Raw genomic sequence first — 19,684 nt, 5'->3', positions numbered from 1 at the left:
GCTTCTGGCTGGCAGCATTGAAGGGTCAGGTTGGGTGCCGCATGCTGCAGGTGATAGGACACATTACACAATTTACTCACCAGTTGTGTTTTCGGGTGACACATTGAGTTGACACAGAAATCAGGGTTGAATGGATAAAACTACTACTTAGCATTTTCCATGAATTCCCCGTTGTCCTGGAATCTTTTAGAACCTGCTGTTGAGAGCCGCACTACTTATTATTGGCAGATGTCATTATGAGCCAGCATGTCACAGGTATGCTATACTGGTTATTGGTATGCTGCGGTGTGACATGCTAATGGTTATCACCACATAGGTGACTCTTACTGTCCTAGGCTGCCCCCTCTACCGGCAATTATAAATCCCAACTCAATTATATAATATAGTATGTCAAATTTCTGACAGTTCATTGATTTATATAATTACATAGGGAGAATGGGTATCTATTGTGGGGGTCGTGATGACATTCCACTCGTCCTCCAGTCACTCCAAATTCAAACTATGAGCATGGGTCAACCATTCAAAGAATGAGTCAGACAACAAGCTGGTTCAAGCTCAGAGCACGCTCAGAAGACTACTACAGTCAACCTCCTCAGCAATGTTCTGCGTTTATTTTTACATACACAAATCTAAATACACTACATAATGGGAGGGAAAAGGGGTTGTCCGGGGCGGGGTAAACCATGAAAGTCCAGTGTCTGGCCACTCCTGATTGGTCCACATCTCCTTATCTCAGTCCCTGGGCAGATATTGCAGCCGTCAGCTTATAATCTTGTTTCGTTTCTCTGAAATAAGTCTTGGCAACACTGGAAATGTCTTAGTTTAAGTTTCGATTTGAGTATTACGTAGCAAGGAAAGCTTATTGTTATATGACACAAAATGGTGGTTAGTACATTAGCAAAAAAGCGTATAAAAGTTACAAGAATATAAAAGTTACAAATATATATATTCTCTTTTTCCCCGACACTATTAGTGTTGAGCGAACATGCTCGACACTGCTCGTTACTCGCCGGAGCATCATGCTACTCGGGATGTTCGGCGAGCACCGAGCATTTCCGGATTACTCGAGCGGGAGCTCGGGTCTCCTCCCTGCATGTTTGGCGCTCTTTACAGAGCCAATGAACATGCAGGGATTGCCTGCCAGTCACTGGAATGCCGCAGCCATGTTGTTTGTGGGCTTTACAGTGATTGGCTGGCCGCACAGCGTCACCTCGAGTATTTAAAACCGGGCGCTGACATCTTGAACACAGTCACTCCGGTTCAGCCAGTGTAGGGTCAGTGCTGCTGAGTTAGTGAGAGATATATAGTGCGAAATAGTTAGTGTAGGGTCTCTAAAGCCTGCCAAATCAAACAAACAATCCTTCTCAGGACTAATATCCATCCCAGATATCAGGCAGGCAGGCAGGCTGTATAGGAGACGCAGTGGTTATACCAGCAAACGGCGCAATACACTCCTGTGTGCTCCTGTTGGTCAAATTGCTAGACTTATCCCCCGGTCTCAGGGGCCAGGAAAAAATTTTTTTTTTCATCTAAATCCTGTATTTTTTTTCCTGTATTTTTACCCGTCTTATTAACCTTTTGGTATGATTTACACCTCCCCAAAAAAATTGAGTGTGAGAACTGTGGTTTTGCAGTTCCATGGGTCAAATCTCTGTATTATCCTGTTTTTGGCATTTTTTGCAGTAAAAAAAAACAGTAATAGTGTCTCCATGACTGGTCAGACACCAATATATCTGTTCAAAAGAGTCTGGTGTAGGCCAGAAAAATAGAACTGTGGTTTTGCCATTTTTTGACGTAAAAAAACTGTAATAGTGTCTCCCTGACTGGTCAGACACCAATATATCTGTTTAAAAGAGTCTGGTGTACGCCACATAACTATAACTGTGGTTTTGCAGTTCCACAGGTCAAATCTCTGTATTATCCTGTTTTGGGCTTATTGTTATATGACACAAAATGGTGGTTAGTACATTAGCAAAAAAGCGTATAAAAGTTACAAGAATATAAAAGTTACAAATATATATATTCTCTTTTTCCCCGACATTCCCCCCTAAACACTAAGCTTTCCTTTGCTTCGGGGCCTTTGAGACTGTCCATGTGTGGGGAGAGGGGAGGTGGATTTCTTCACCCAATCATCTTAGAAGCTGCCCCCTTATGGGACGCCCCCAGACAATTGAGCCCTATCCTGGATGACACATGGAGTTCTCCCAACTGATCCTAAACTGAATCTTTCAATTGGACTTTGTTATGGGGGGGTCTGGTCAGACTTGTTCAAAGGAGTGTATTTCTCTATATAAGGGGACTATGCAGCACAGGACCACCAGGCCCAATACTAGTAGACCTCCCATTACTAGACAAACTTGTTGGAAGAATCCCTTGAGCCCTCCCAACCAACCTGAGAAGAAGGAGGTATCTACCCCTGCGTGGTAGCTGTCCACCCTGGGACAGACAGTAAGCATATGGAAAGGATATAGAAGAAGGTAGTCATCTTTTATAGGCTCGTTCTGTCTCTCTTGCAGTGGGAGGTGTGAATCCAGGTGCTCCTGCCCTCAAGCTTCAGAGCCGTCGGGGTGGTGAGAAGCACAGTGTACGCTCCCTCGAACCGCGGCTGGAGGCAGTCTTTCCGGACAAACTTCTTCACATACACTAGATCGCCTGGGATGAAATCATGTACTGCATCACCTGTAGATTCTGGGAGAGAAGCAGATACTGGAGAGCGGGTGTTAGTCAATTCTTTAGACAAAACAATTACAAATTTTACTACTCTATCATGTGTTTCAGACAACTCTTGGGGCCTAATCTCTCCTATCTTGGGTGGGGTCCTAAACAAAATTTTATAGGGAGTCAGCCCATGTTTGGCCTGAGGAGTGTGTGTGATATGATACAATACTATGGGGAGTAGGTCGGGCCAGGGGAGGGGATGATCTTAGGTCATTTTCAAGAGCTGGGTCTTGAGTGTGGAATTCATTCTCTCCACTTTGCCTGAACTGGCAGGATTGTATGGAGTGTGGAGGCCCAAATCTGTTCCCAACATGTTCCAGAGTTCTTCATAGATATTTGTTGTGAAAGCTGGTCCTTGATCCGATTCTATGATTTGGGGAACTCCAAATCTGCAGGCAATTTCGGTGATCAGTTTCTTGGCTGTGACTTTAGCAGTCATGTTGACAACCGGGTAGGCCTCGGGCCAGGCTGAGAACATATCCACGGCTACCAAAACGTACTCCTATTTTCTTGCTTTAGACATTTGGATATGGTCGACTTGTATTCTCTGCCAAGGGTAGTCTGGTTTAGCCAGGTGTTGGAGAGGGACCCGTGCCGTACACGTTGGGTTGCAGGTAGCGCAGACAGAGCAGGATTTTGAGTATGCAGTCACAGTGGAAGAGATTCCAGGTGCAAAGTACAGTTTCTTGATCCATGCCAAGGCTTGATTCTTTCCTCTGTGTGTAGGCCCGTGAGCCCATGCTGCCGCAGCTGAGTACATGCGTCTAGGCAAGCAAGGCTTCCCATCCACTTGGTAAAGAGTCGAGTTGACCTTTGAATCTTTGCGACCTGCCAGCACGGCTCCTGCCGCTTTCCATTGCTTGACTTCTTCAGTGGGGGTTTTCCTTTGTTCCTCACACAATTTTTCTTCAGGCATCCTGACCCCTCTGGATTCCACCCGTGTCTCCGCTGGACTTGTATGGTCTTCCGCCGGCTGTTCCTTGGCTCTTGCTCTAGTGAGCGCCACAGCTACGGTTTGCAGAGTCTCTCCCATCTCTTCTTCCTTTTCCTGCCACTTTGATGACACATTCTCCACTGCCGCAGTCTTGGCTGCTTGGTCAGCTAGGTGGTTGCCCCTGGCTTCTCTGGATTCTAGTCTTCCATGAGCCTTGACCTTCATAACAGCAACCTGAATGGGTAGTTCCAGGGCCTTCATTAGGGCCTTAATCCATGAGACATGTTTCACTGGTGTACCTGCAGCTGTGATGAATCCTCTAGACTTCCACAAGAGTCCAGAATCATTGCAAATTCCATATCCATACCTGGAATCGGTATATATATATATTCGCCTTTGTTCCTGCTGCCAGGTGGCAGGCCTCTGTGAGAGCCACAAGTTCAGCTTCTTGTGCAGACATGTATGGTGGTAGAGCTTCAGCCTTCAGAACTGTTAGGTCTGTTGTGACAGCATATCCCGTGTGGAACTTCCCTTGAGGGTCTGCGAAACGGGATCCATCAGTCCATAGGTGCATGGCAGGGTGTGCGAGCGGATGTGCCACCATATTCTCTGGAGCAGAAGTCTCTTCCTGCAAAATTTTTATACAATCATGAGGTTCCACCAATGGACCTTCACCCTCTTCACCTTCCCCCCTAGAAGGTGGAAGCAAAGTGGCAGGATTGATAGTCAGACATCTGGTAAATGTTATATTGGAGGGCAACAATAGGGAACACTGCAGCCGCAGGTGTCTTTCGTTGGTTAGATGTTTCGGAGATGTTTGTTGCAGAACAGCTGAGAGATCATGGCCGGCCTGTATAACTAGATCATGTCCAAGGACGATATCAGCTGACTTGTCAAAAAGGATGTGAGCAGCGTGGACCGCCTTAAGGCACGTGGGGGCAGTTCGGGCGACAGGGTCCAGGCGGGCTGAGTAGTAGCCCAAAGGCTGATACTTATGATCATAGCGTTGTGCTAGAATTCCAGAGGCATGACCTTCCGATTCCGAGACAAAAAGGTGAAATGGCTGAGTATAGTCCGGTAAGCCCAAGGCCGGGGCAGAGACAACAGCCTGTTTAAGGCGGTCAAAACATAGTCTGTGTTGATGAGAAACACGTGGATCTTCAGCATGAAACCAAACTGAGCCTTCATTCTTGAGACAGTCGTACAGAGGTTACATGAGCTTTGAGGCATCAGGGATCCATTGCCTGCAGTAAGTGATGAGGCCAAGGAAAGTCTGCATAGCGGAGTAGGTGGTTGGGAAGGTGATATCCATGATGGCTTGTTTTCTTTCTTCAGTCAGATGTCTAGCACCTTGTGATATACAATGTCCGAGGAAAATGACCTTGGGCAGACACCATTGGACTTCGCCTTTCGAGACTTTACAGTTAGCTGAGTGAAGAAACCAGAGAAGGGATACTGACATCTCTGGCAAATTTTCTTCAGTGCCACAGAGTAAAAGATCATCCACATACTGTAGAAGGGTGACCTGAGGGTTCTCTTGAACCCATGGCTCCAGAATAGACTTTATAGAATGAGTGAATTGGTTAGGAGAGTTCTGGGCTCTTTGAAAGGTGAAAACAAAAAGAAACCACGAATCTTCATGTAAGGGTATACTGAAGAAGGCGTTGGCCAGATCTAACACCGTAAACAAAGTGGCCGTTGGAGGCAGCTGAGACAAGAGGGTGTTTGGGTTGGGTACCACTGGAGTTTCTAAAATGGTAGCTGCATTGACGGCTCTGAGATCCTGAACCAACCGGTATTTTGGAGGCTCTCCTGGAGCGGTTTTCCTTTTTACAGGAAAGAGGGGTGTATTGCATGGAGATACACATCTGACAAGGACTCCTGATTCCAGGAGGGAAACGATTTGGGTACCCAAGTGTTGTTCTTGTGCAGCCTTGAGGGGGTATTGTGGCAACCGTGGATACCTGTGTCCAGGCTTGAGGTGTACTCGGACCGGGGGAACCTGCAGGAGGCCGACGTCCTCTGGCCCACTGGACCACAGAGAGTTAGGTTGTATGGTCATCATCATGAGAGGGAAGGCTTTAAGAACACAGCGGTCTTCAGTCCCTTGTTCGGAATGAGGGTCCCGCAAAAGAAGCTCCATACCATAGTTTCCGAAGGTAATTATTGCCTTCATCCGCTCTAAGAGATTGGTTCCCAACAGATTGACAGGACAAGTTTCAGAGACCAAGAATCTTGTGAGTACTCCGGTGAACGGTCCTGCAGACACAGGGACTGTGAGTGGAGAGGAAATATGTTGGCCTTCCACCCCAACACAGGTGAGGGTATCCGGTGATAGGGATACAGAAGGAGGGAGCTGTGCAGAGGAAATGACAGATGTGGCCGCCCCAGTGTCCACCAGAAACTCCAGTGGTTGATGGTCCACCTGTAAAGTGACAGTCTCTGAGGATGTGGTCAAGGCTACCACACTCCCAACATAACATTCATCCTTCAGAATCACGAGGTTGTCTTCTGTTTCTAGATGATCCCTTGTCATCTCTTCTGTCTTGTCTTCTATATGTGGGAGGAGTATCATCACCTGTGCCTTTAACCATTACCCACTTGATTCTATGTTGGTTGCCAGGGAGGGGGTGGGTAGCTTTCTTGAGCTTGATATACCATGGCAGGAGCGGTTTTCTTCTTTGGCTTAGTATCCTTTTCCATTTTTAGCATTGATTTTTGGAAAGCTTTAACGATATCCACCGCGTCGTTGAAAGAAGAAGAACGAATCTCGGGCCGTACTCTCAGGACTTCATCTCTGAGAGCGTCTTGTAGGCCATCTATTAGGGCCTGAACCAACAGGGCGGCCTGCGTCTTGACGTGAGGACTGTATCCAAGATGCTCAAAATGCATGCTGAGTCTTGCAGCATATCTTTCCACAGATTCATCAGGGTTTTGTTGAACATCTTGTACAGACCCAGCTTGATCTGACAAGCGATCCTGAGCCCAGACTTTTAACTGTTTCATATATTCTAGGCCGGATTCATACGTACTAAGGGGTCCTGCTTTTGTGGAATCCATAGCCTTTTGAAAGCTCTCCGTTTTCGGCTAAGTGAGCCTGGCATTCTGCAGCCAGAGTAGAACCAGCAGCAAGGGCAATTTTACGAACCAATCCTCCAGCATGGCTCATACAGGTGTTTGCAGGGTTGACTATGGCCCCCACCCGATGTGTAAGGATGTCACCATAGCCTATTGACAGAGTGACAGGGCGTCCTGATGGGTCTACTAGGTTCCGGGAGCGGCAGGGGTCCCAGACTTCTGAGGGGCTGGGGGGGTGGTGCTCTTTCAGCAGTTGCTTGGAGCAAGGGCCGGAGTATGGGCAATGAATGTGGGGCGGAGGATGCCATAGGAAACGTATGGGGTAAAGGGGGGGGGGCTGGAGTATCTTGAGCCCATCCCTCATCTGGCTCCGTATCGTCTTGAGTAACAGTATGTTGGCGGAGGGAGAGCAGTCTGGCCTGAAATTCTGGGGGGGTTGAGGAGGATATCCCCAGGGTTGTGGGTGACTCCCATAGGAAACAGGGGAAGCGTCTCAGCATCGTGGACTGGAGCAGAGGGTATCACATTAGTTTCAGATGGGTACTCTGGGACTACGGGCTTTTCCACCTGTGCTGGTGGCTGGTAATATGCACCGGACGGATCTAGTAGTGGATATAGGCTGGATTGGGGCTTTCCGGGCCTCCCACAACAAGTAAGAGGTGTAGCAAGATGGCCGTGGGAGGGAGGAGTTAAAATGGAAGTGGGATTATTCTTGGAGGCAGGAAAAGGTGTAGTAAGATGGCCGTTGGAGGGAGGAGGTGGGAGTGGGGGTGGGATTGTTCTTGGGGGCAGGGAAAGGTGTAGTAACAGGCATCAACGGGGTTACGGCCAATTTGAGGGCACATAACAAATCACAATCTGCAGCTTTCATGTATCCGAACAAAGGCTCGGCATTCTCTGTTCCCCCCTGCACCATCTACTCTAAGATGTGCCTGAGCCTGATGCAAAAGTCGTCACCCAACTTTCCCAACTTCTGTGTAACACATTCTTTCCAAACTGAAGACTAAAGCCTGCCTGTACTGGATAAGCTTATCATGTTATACAAATTCCTAACATTCTTCTTGCCTTCTTGCCTTCCCGTAACTCCACTAATTGGCTTAACTCCTACAGCAGCATTCCGCAACTTACGAGATCTTTCAAATTTGAATATACACAACATTTTCTTATAGAATGCAATGATCTGTCGCGACTCAGATCACTGGTGCAGCCGACAGGTCGCCACTCGTCAGTGTAGAGTACACCTCTCAATACACTGATAAGACAGAGAGTAACCTCTCAATCTGTCCCTTCCCTAACCTTGAATGGCGACTTTACAGTACGACTCACCACGGCACCCTGACAGCAGAACCCCTCCTTATGAGGTTTCTCTGTATAAGACGAAGAGCACCTCTCAATTCGTCTTCTTTCCTACTACGGCACCACCCGTCAGTGTAGAGTACACCTCTCAATACACTGACAAGACAGAGAGTAACCTCTCAATCTGTCTCCTTTCCTAACACGGCATCACCCGTCAGTGTAGAGTCACCTCTCAATACACTGTTTCCTAACCTTGACTTTACAGCAGTCTCTGTATTAGACGAAGAATACTCCTCAATTCGTCACAGATTCTGACAGCACAACACCTTACACTACAATTCAGGAATGCTTTGAAACTTCGACTATCAGTTACGGGAGGCAGCTATCTAAGAAAAGTACAGTGACCGGGGGAGGAGGAGGTGGTGTGCACACGAGCACGCGCAGGCATGCGACGTCACTCGGTTTAACACTTGCTGGTTCAGGACGTGGTGCGGGACGCCCAAGGTCTCACCACTCGACCGGTCACCCACCCAGATCCAACCTGACAATCCCACAGAAACCGCTGCGGCTGACACACAGGCAAGTGAGACATATAAAATACATCTCAACTTACCGTGTTCGATGGAGGTTGATCAGGCCTCAAATTCAGCCACCGCGGTCACCACCAGGGAAATCAGCAATATGGGTCCGGGAGGGCGGCGTACCGCTAGCCACGCCGCACGTTGAGCGCCATTTGTGGGGGTCGTGATGACATTCCACTCGTCCTCCAGTCACTCCAAATTCAAACTATGAGCATGGGTCAACCATTCAAAGAATGAGTCAGACAACAAGCTGGTTCAAGCTCAGAGCACGCTCAGAAGACTACTACAGTCAACCTCCTCAGCAATGTTCTGCGTTTATTTTTACATACACAAATCTAAATACACTACATAATGGGAGGGAAAAGGGGTTGTCCGGGGCGGGGTAAACCATGAAAGTCCAGTGTCTGGCCACTCCTGATTGGTCCACATCTCCTTATCTCAGTCCCTGGGCAGATATTGCAGCCGTCAGCTTATAATCTTGTTTCGTTTCTCTGAAATAAGTCTTGGCAACACTGGAAATGTCTTAGTTTAAGTTTCGATTTGAGTATTACGTAGCAAGGAAAGCTTATTGTTATATGACACAAAATGGTGGTTAGTACATTAGCAAAAAAGCGTATAAAAGTTACAAGAATATAAAAGTTACAAATATATATATTCTCTTTTTCCCCGACACTATTAGTGTTGAGCGAACATGCTCGACACTGCTCGTTACTCGCCGGAGCATCATGCTACTCGGGATGTTCGGCGAGCACCGAGCATTTCCGGATTACTCGAGCGGGAGCTCGGGTCTCCTCCCTGCATGTTTGGCGCTCTTTACAGAGCCAATGAACATGCAGGGATTGCCTGCCAGTCACTGGAATGCCGCAGCCATGTTGTTTGTGGGCTTTACAGTGATTGGCTGGCCGCACAGCGTCACCTCGAGTATTTAAAACCGGGCGCTGACATCTTGAACACAGTCACTCCGGTTCAGCCAGTGTAGGGTCAGTGCTGCTGAGTTAGTGAGAGATATATAGTGCGAAATAGTTAGTGTAGGGTCTCTAAAGCCTGCCAAATCAAACAAACAATCCTTCTCAGGACTAATATCCATCCCAGATATCAGGCAGGCAGGCAGGCTGTATAGGAGACGCAGTGGTTATACCAGCAAACGGCGCAATACACTCCTGTGTGCTCCTGTTGGTCAAATTGCTAGACTTATCCCCCGGTCTCAGGGGCCAGGAAAAAATTTTTTTTTTCATCTAAATCCTGTATTTTTTTTCCTGTATTTTTACCCGTCTTATTAACCTTTTGGTATGATTTACACCTCCCCAAAAAAATTGAGTGTGAGAACTGTGGTTTTGCAGTTCCATGGGTCAAATCTCTGTATTATCCTGTTTTTGGCATTTTTTGCAGTAAAAAAAAACAGTAATAGTGTCTCCATGACTGGTCAGACACCAATATATCTGTTCAAAAGAGTCTGGTGTAGGCCAGAAAAATAGAACTGTGGTTTTGCAGTTCCACGGGTCAAATCTCTGTATTATCCTGTTTTTGCCATTTTTTGACGTAAAAAAACTGTAATAGTGTCTCCCTGACTGGTCAGACACCAATATATCTGTTTAAAAGAGTCTGGTGTACGCCACATAACTATAACTGTGGTTTTGCAGTTCCACAGGTCAAATCTCTGTATTATCCTGTTTTGGGCATTTTTTGCCGTAAAAAAAAACAGTAATAGTGTCTCCCTGACTGGTCAGACACCAATATATCTGTTTAAAAGAGTCTGGTGTAGGCCAGAAAAATAGAACTGTGGTTTTGCAGTTCCACGGGTCAAATCTCTGTATTATCCTGTTTTTGGCATTTTTTGACGTAAAAAAAACAGTAATAGTGTCTCCCTGACTGGTCAGACACCAATATATCTGTTTAAAAGAGTCTGGTGTACGCTACATAACTATAACTGTGGTTTTTGCAGTTCCACAGGTCAAATCTCTGTATTATCCTGTTTTTGGCATTTTTTGCCGTTAAAAAAAACAGTAATAGTGTCTCCCTGACTGGTCAGACACCAATATATCTGTTTAAAAGAGTTTGGTGTAGGCCAGAAAAATAGAACTGTGGTTTTGCAGTTCCACGGGTCAAATCTCTGCATTATCCTGTTTTTGGCATTTTTTGCAGTAAAAAAAAACAGTAATAGTGTCTCCATGACTGGTCAGACACCAATATATCTGTTTAAAAGAGTTTGGTGTAGGCCAGAAAAATAGAACTGTGGTTTTGCAGTTCCATGGGTCAGATCTCTGTATTATCCTGTTTTTGGCATTTTTTGCAGTAAAAAAAAACAGTAATAGTGTCTCCCTGACTGGTCAGACACCAATATATCTGTTTAAAAGAGTCTGGTGTAGGCCAGAAAAATAGAACTGTGGTTTTGCAGTTCCACAGGTCAAATCTCTGTATTATCCTGTTTTTGGCATTTTTGACGTAAAAAAAAAAAAAAAAAAGAAATAGTGTCTCCCTGACTGGTCAGACACCAATATATCTGTTTAAAAGAGTCTGGTGTACGCCACATAACTATAACTGTGGTTTTGCAGTTCCACGGGTCAAATCTCTGTATTATCCTGTTTTTGGCATTTTTTGCCTTAAAAAAAAACAGTAATTGTGTCTCCCTGACTGGTCAGACACCAATATATCTGTTTAAAAGAGTCTGGTGTAGGCCAGAAAAATAGAACTGTGGTTTTGCAGTTCCACGGGTCAAATCTCTGTATTATCCTGTTTTTGGCATTTTTTGCCGTAAAAAAAAACAGTAATAGTATCTCCTTGACTGGTCAGACACCAATATATCTGTTTAAAAAAGTCTGGTGTAGGCCGGAAAAATAGAACTGTGGTTTTGCAGTTCCACGGGTCAAATCTCTGTATTATCCACTTTTGGGTCTTTTTTACATAAAAAAAACAGTTTGAGTGTGTCGCTGACTGTTCAGCCCCAAATATATCTATTTAAAAAAGTCTGGTATACGCCAGTAAATTAGAACTGTGGTTTTGCAGTTCCACGGTTCAAATCTCTGTATTATCCAGCTTTTGACCTGTTTTACGTAAAAAAAAAACAGTAATAGTGTCTCCCTGTCTGTTTAGTCACAAATATATCTGTTTAAAAGATTCTGGTGTAGGCCAGACAAATAGAACTGTGGTTTTCCTCTTCCACGGTTCTAATCTCCTTTTGATTACCCTTTTTCCATTGATAGTGCGAGTGGAAGCTATTTTACTTCATATACAATGGGCAAGGCGCGTGGCTAGGGACGTGGAACTGGACGTTCTGGTGATGGTGCGTATAGAGGACGGGGCCATGGCCAAGGTGAAAATGTGCCACAACCAACAGCCACATCTTCTCGCTCCCAATTCTTGACCGAATTACTAGGGAAGCACACTACAACACCAGTATTGCGAACTGATCAGTGTGAACAGGTTATTAATTGGATAGCAGGTAATACTTCCAGTTACCTGGGCACCACCACCTCCGGTCGGTCTTCCACACGGTCAAGTTTTAGTAGCCGTGAGTCTTGACCGCATACTCCTCCTCACCCTGATACTCCTTCCTCTCACCATGCCGAGTGTCATCAGACAGCAACTGATCCCACACTTGGACACTCTGAAGAGCTGTTCACTGGTCCATTTCCATATTTATGCCCCTCGCCTGCTCCGCTTGAATTGGTGGAAAAGGAGATCCCATGTAGCGATGCCCAAATATTTGAACAGCCACGGCCAGAGGAAGTCGACGCTGGCAATTTGTCACAAGAGGTGGACGATGACGAGACACAATTGCCAGGAAGTGAGGAGGAGGAACGTGGTGCGCAAGTGGAAGAGGAGAAGGTGGTGGATGATCTAATAACTGACCCAGCGTGGCAGGAGGACACACAGAGCGAGGCCAGCAGCACATAGGGGGAGGGAGGCAGAGTACCCCAACAGCCAGGAAGTAGCAGTGTGATGGCCGCACACAGAAGGCGGGCAACAGTTCCCCGTAACACCAACACGAGGGACGTTGCCAGTACAACCGGTAGGTCTTCCAGAGTCTGGAATTTTTTTAAAGACTCTGCTGATAACCCCAAAAAGGCCATTTGTACTGACTAGCCCAGGGGATGGGGATGACTCGGTACCCGGGCCTTTGCCTGGCCTTGAGGATGTTGCGGTGGTCGGCTCCCGGGCCCGTACCCTGGGGTCAGCTTTTAAAAAGGGGATTGTTTGGTAATTTTTATGAAAGTTGGTGACGCCACCACCTGTGGTTTCTGGTAAGACTCACCAGCGCTGCGGCAGTCCACTGAGGCCGGTAATATGGCAGCTCGATGGTGTAGCTCCCCACAGGTGGAGCTAGGCCTCAGGGCAGCGTACGGAGAGGGGGATGCAGGACAGGCGAGACCCAGCCGGGTCAGAGCAAGAACAGGGACAGACACGATAGTCTCTTCAGTACCTTTTACTGATGGAAATTCAGGCACGTCCCGGAGCACTGTAGGGTGAAGGGTGCATATCAGGATCCTCCCCAATGAGCGGGTGTAGGGCCTCCTGTTTCTTGCCTCTGCGTACTAAGTTTCTGACCTGCCTGAAGCTAGGCCTAACTTTATCTCTGTCCTGCACCGGCTGACGTTGTGGTAGGGCCTTCTCTTGGAGTGCACGCTCCCAGCTTACGGGGCCTATGTGTCTCCTGGCTCTGTTACGTATCAGCTCTCTGGTGAACCTGGGACCTGTAGTTCTCCAGGGATTCCAGTTATGCCTTACTGGGTCGTTGAGATCCCGGTAAGCTCGGACCCGGTGTCCGGTATATGTTTCGGGGTGAGCTGGGTAAGCTCCTCTGCCCCCACTGCTACTCACTTTCCACTCGCCTTCGGCCACGCTTGGGCCCTCACTAGGCTAGTCACCCTACCGGCAGCTTGCCGCTCTTCACCGATCTTATGGCGCTGGCACACCTGAAGCTCGCTATTCTGAGCTACAACTGAGTCTAGACTGGGCTTACCTCTGCAGACAGACTTCTGCAAGAACCGAACTGAGATCTCTGTCCCTCTCTGCCTGTGAGCAGGAACTCTGTTCTGGCTAGACTGAACTGCCTGGCTCCACCTTCCCTATTTATATCCCTAACGGGCTCCCTCTGCTGGTCTCTTGTGGAGGATTCCATCAATGCACACTTTCTAGGATCTGTGGTACCAAGCGCAGCTGGGCGCCACATTCCCCCCTAGCAAAGCTCAGCACTCCCGGGCTGAAGTACATTTTAAAACAACAATAGTAAACATTAACAATGCAATAACTCTTCCCTTTATGGGAGGCACATTTCTTAAACGTTGCATAATAACATAAACAGGTACAAAGCGTCCTCAGAATTCAAGTCTCTTATGGTGAGGTTTCCAGACAGGATGTCCATCTCACAGGGTAGAGTACTTGGTGGTTTGAGGGACCTGTCCCAAACCCTCAACGTAGGCCCTGGGGTGGCTGCAGGGCATGAAGATGAACCAGGGGAGGAGTCCTGAGGAGATAATTTGCATATTCCCACTGCATTTTGGGGTAAGTGAAGAGTCTCCGCGAGCTCAAAGAACACTGGATTTTGGCTGTTGGAGCTGAAAAGAGGACATCGGTAAACCAGGGGAGGAGTCCTGAGGAGATAATTTGCATATTCCCACTGCATTTTGGGGTAAGTGAAGAGTCTCCGCGAGCTCAAAGAACACTGGATTTTGGCTGTTGGAGCTGAAAAGAGGACATCGGTAAACCAGGGGAGGAGTCCTGAGGAGATAATTTGCATTTTGCAGCTTTTTTTTTAAGCTTTTTTCACTGTTTTCAGAACATTAACAATAAGAACATGGAAGAGTCCAGGAGCCATTTGGTGAGCTGCATATCCTGCTACATGTTCACAGACTTGCCAGTGGAAAAGCCAAACTTCACATGCCAGAAATGCAAGCTTGTGTCCCTGTTGGAGGAAAAGTTGCGAAATCTAGAAGAGAGGTTAACTACCTTGAAAATCATTAAGGAAGGTGAAGAGTTCTTAGACAGAGCAGAATTATCTCTTCATGATTCAGAAAGAGAAGAAATTCGAACTGCACCTGACGAAACAGAGGAATGGAAGCATGTGACCCACAGAAGCAGGAGGATCGAGAGGCAGTCAGCACCCATACTGCTCAGGAACCAGTACCAGGCTCTCACGCAGGAGAACCATGAAGAAATACAGCAAAATAAGACTTTGCCAGCAATGAATAACCTTGTAAGCCCTCAGAATCCTCCTGGATGGAGAAAGAAGAATGTTGTGAAGAAAAAACGGAGAGTGGTGGTTATGGGGGATTCCCTATTAAGAGGAACAGAGGCCACTATCTGCAGACCAGACATAACCTCAAGAGAAATGTGCTGTCTTCCAGGAGCAAAAATTAAAGATGTGTCTGACAGGATATCAAGACTCTTCAGACCTACAGATCACTACCCATTCCTGCTAATACATGTGGGGACAAATGACACCGCAAGAAAGGACCTGGAAACCATCTGCAGTGACTTTGAAGACTTAGGCAAGAAAGTGAAAGAATTGGGAGCGCAAGTGGTCTTCTCATCCATCCTCCCAGTGGATGGCCATGGAACAATGAGGTGGAATAAGATTCTACAGATGAACAACTGGCTACGTCGATGGTGCCGTCAACAAGGATTTGGATTTCTGGATCACGGAATGAATTACCTATACGATGGACTACTTGCTAGAGATGGGGTGCACCTTACGAAGACTGGAAAACATGTATTTGGAAGTCGCCTTGCTACACTCATCAGAAGAGCTTTAAACTAGAACAATGTGGGAAGGGAAGCAAAAGGCCAGAAAAAGCCATACAGCTGACAAATACTATTGAGATCTCTGCTACTGGAAGTGGAAAGGAAGAACAAAGACAAAACAATTTAAATAATAAAAATATGGGAGGAAGAGAAACCAATCACAAACTAAAATGTTTTTATACAAATGCACAAAGCATGGGCAACAAACAAGGAGAATTGGAACTACTAATGCAGGAAAAGGAATATGATGTCATTGGAATCACTGAAACTTGGTGGGACGATACACATGATTGGAATAAAAGGCTAAAAGGATACAACTTATTTGCAAGAAACAGACTTGATAAACGAGGAGGAGGTGTTGCATTGTATGTTAGAAAAGCGTATATCTGCACAGAGATTGAAGCTTCAGAGACTGGGAGTTCTGTGGAAACTGTTTGGGTAAGAATACAAGGAGAGAACAACGGAAAGGACACCATTGTAGGCATTTACTACAGGCCACCTGGGCAAGCTGAAGATATGGATGAACTCTTTATGTATCAAATGACCAAGTTCTCCAAAAAATATGACGTAGTGGTCATGGGAGATTTCAACTATCCAGACATTTGTTGGGAATCTCTCTCAAGTAAAACTAACAGGTCAAGCAAATTCTTATCCTCTCTTGCTGACAACTTTATCTTCCAAAAGGTAGGGGAGAAAACAAGGGGATCTGCTACTTTGGATCTAATCCTTATAAACAGGGAGGAAATGGTTGAGGAGGTAAAGGTGGCTGGGACCCTAGGAGGCAGCGATCATGCTATTATAGAATTTTGGATAACTAGAGGAGGAAGACATGTGAAGACTCAAACTTCAAGGTTAGATTTTAGAAAGGCAGATTTTAAGAGACTCAGAAAGAGAATAGGAGGGATCCAATGGCTGGATGTCCTTAAGGACAAAAATGTCCAGGAAGGATGGGAAATTTTTAAAAATGAGATTCTCAAAGCACAATCGTTAACAATCCCGAAAAGTAGGAAGAATGGGAAGCATTTAAGGAAACCAGGATGGATGAACACAGAACTTAAACACATGCTAAAAAGAAAGAAAGAAATGTTTATTAAATGGAAAGAGGGAGGCATATCTAAAGAAGATTATAATGCAGTCTGCAGATCCTGTAGGGCACGTATCAGGTTAGCTAAAGCTGACAATGAATTAAGGCTTGCAAGAGATGTCAAAAGCAATAAAAAAGGATTTTGGGGGTATGTCAAAAGTAAAAGAAAAGTCAAAGATGCTATAGGATTTTTACAGGATGAAAATGGAGAAATGGTAAGAGAGGATGTTGAGAAGGCCGAACTTTTTAATTCCTATTTTGCATCTGTTTTCTCTCAGAAAGAAAATGTAACATCAACTGATCTTCACTGTCCTTTTAAAGGAATAGAGGAATCCAAGTTATCTGTAAACCGAAAGATTGTGAGGGAATATTTAGCTAACATAAATGAGTTCAAGTCTCCAGGTCCAGATGAATTACACCCCAAAGTACTGAAGGAGATTGTAGAAGAAATTTTAGAACCACTCTCCATAATCTTTGAAAATTCTTGGAGAACAGGAGAAGTCCCAGAAGACTGGAGAAGAGCAAATGTTGTTCCTATCTTCAAAAAGGGGAAGAAGGTGGACCCAGGGAACTATAGGCCGGTGAGTCTGACTTCTATACCAGGAAAGATCTTTGAACAAATTATTAAACAACATGTATGTAAGTACATGGATAAGAATGAAGTGATTAACCAGAGTCAGCATGGGTTTGTAACTAACAAGTCATGTCAGACTAACTTAATTTCCTTCTATGACAGAATCACTGACTGGGTGGATCAGGGAAATGCTGTAGATATAGTATATCTTGACTTCAGCAAAGCATTTGACAAAGTATCTCACACCATCCTTATTGAAAAAATGACCAAGTATGCAATGGACCAGGCAACTGTTAGGTGGATTCATAACTGGCTTAGTGATCGGACTCAAAGGGTGGTTGTAAATGGCTTCACATCCAGCTGGATGAATGTCTCAAGTGGGGTACCACAGGGCTCCGTCCTGGGACCTGTATTGTTCAACATCTTTATCAATGATTTAGATGAAGGAATTGAGGGTAAGCTGATTAAATTTGCTGATGACACAAAGCTAGGAGGGATAGCTAATACTAGAGAAGAGAGAGAGAGGATTCAAAAAGACCTAAATAAACTGGAGCAGTGGGCAGCAACCAACAGAATGGTTTTTAACAGGGACAAATGCAAAGTACTACATCTGGGCAATAAAAATGAAAAAAGCATATACAGAATGGGAGGAATAGAGCTAAGCAACAGTACATGTGAAAAAGACTTAGGTATACTAATAGATCATAGACTGAACATGAGTCAACAGTGTGATGCAGCAGCAAAAAAGGCAAATACAATTCTGGGATGTATTAACAGAAGCATACAGTCTAGATCACGTGAAGTCATTATCGGTCTTTACTCCTCTTTGGTCAGACCTCATCTGGAATACTGTGTACAGTTTTGGGCACCACATTTTAAAAAAGACATAGACAAACTGGAGCAAGTTCAGAGAAGAGCGACCAGAATGGTGACTGGTCTGCAAACCATGTCCTATGAGGAACGGTTGCAGGATTTGGGAATGTTTAGCTTGCAAAAAAGAAGACTGAGAGGAGACTTAATAGCTGTCTACAAATATGTCAAGGGCTGTCACATTGTAGAAGGATCATCTTTATTCTCATTTGCACAAGGAAAGACTAGAAGCAATGGGATGAAACTAAATGGGAGGAGACACAGATTAGATATTAGAAAAAACTTTTTGACAGTTAGGGTGATTAATGAGTGGAACAGGCTGCCACGAGAGGTGGTGAGTTCCCCTTCAATGGACGTCTTCAAACAGAGGCTGGACAGACATCTGTCTGAAATGATCTAGTGAATCCTGCTTTGAGCAGGGGGTTGGACCAGATGACCCAGGAGGTCCCTTCCAACTCTACCATTCTAAAGATCCCGAGTTGGACCTCCAGTAGAGTCACTCCAGACAGGTTTTTCTTCTGAGGTCACCTAAAGGGGCACTCCAGGGAGCGCAATTATATACAATACATAGTTTTTGGGCTGCACACAGTCCTCAGCCACGGAGTTCTTAGATAAATAAGGAAGTCATTAGGCAAAGTGTCCATATAACTTGAACTGTTCAGTAATAAAGCAAAGGACAAAATAATATACATATGCATGAAAACACACAGAAATAATTCAATTTAATTCAATGCTATATAATACCCCAGGGGTAACTATCTACATTTGTCAGAGTTTAGCTATCTTACTGATTATATCTGACAGGGGGTTGACCTTTAGTACTACGCGTGGACCTGCGTGGTACTGGAATGCGTGAGGCACTAATAGGTGCGCTACCTCCCAATGTGTCAGTACTAGGTGAGGGGGGGCTACAAGGGTGCATTGACCTCTCTACATGACTGACAAGGTCACCATTGGCTGGGCCTTCTTGCTCTTCTCCTACCGGGGATCCTTCGTCCGGGGATTCTTCTTGAGCTGGCTCCTTTTCAGCACTTACAGGCTCTTCTTGCTGTGGGTAGAAGGTAATTACAGGAATGATTACTGCTCCTCCTAGTTGGGGCCAATCTGCCGAGAAATCTCCTAAGTCAGTGTGTATTACTGCTTCTTTAGGCTCCTCCGGGATAACGAGAGGAACATCCTCTTGGGGTTTTAGCAGATCTGGACACAACTTTAGGTGATCCCTGGATACTGTTGCAGTCGTCCTTCCTCCGTCTCTACTAATTATGCAGGTCTTCTTATTATCAAATCTTGAATTCAACACAGTGTAGGGTTCCCTCTCCCACTGGTCATCAAGTTTGTGGTTCCTTCTTTTCCTTTTTAGTACTACTTCACCTGGTGTGAAGGGTTCTGCTTGGGCACCTCTGTTGTATTGAGCTTCCTGCTTGTCCCTCAACCGAGTGAGACTGTCTTCAACACAGGCTTGTACTCTTCTGTACTGCTCCTGTCTGGCCGTGTCCCAGTCCTCAGTGGTCACATCCACTTCTGGTTCTACAACACCAAGCTCCAGGTCCATGGGCAGCTTTCCTGGCCTTGCTCTCATGAGATATGCCGGAGTACAATTGGTGGAACTTACTGGTATGTGATTCTACAGATCTACTAGGTCAGGTAGTAGGTCAGGCCACTGATTTCTCTCCTCAAGTGGTATGGTCTTTAGCAGGTCGATGATGATGTTATTCATCTTCTCACAGAGACCATTGGTTTGTGGGTGGTACGGTGTAGTTCTTATCTTCTTACACCCGTATAGATGGCAGAACTCCTTGAACAACTCA

The sequence above is a fragment of the Phyllobates terribilis genome, unplaced genomic scaffold, assembly GCF_046119375.1.
Source record: "Phyllobates terribilis strain yellow unplaced genomic scaffold, ASM4611937v1 Scaffold_9__5_contigs__length_417890890, whole genome shotgun sequence".
Classification (NCBI taxonomy): domain Eukaryota; kingdom Metazoa; phylum Chordata; class Amphibia; order Anura; family Dendrobatidae; genus Phyllobates; species Phyllobates terribilis.
Note: the sequence above shows the minus strand (reverse complement) of the source record.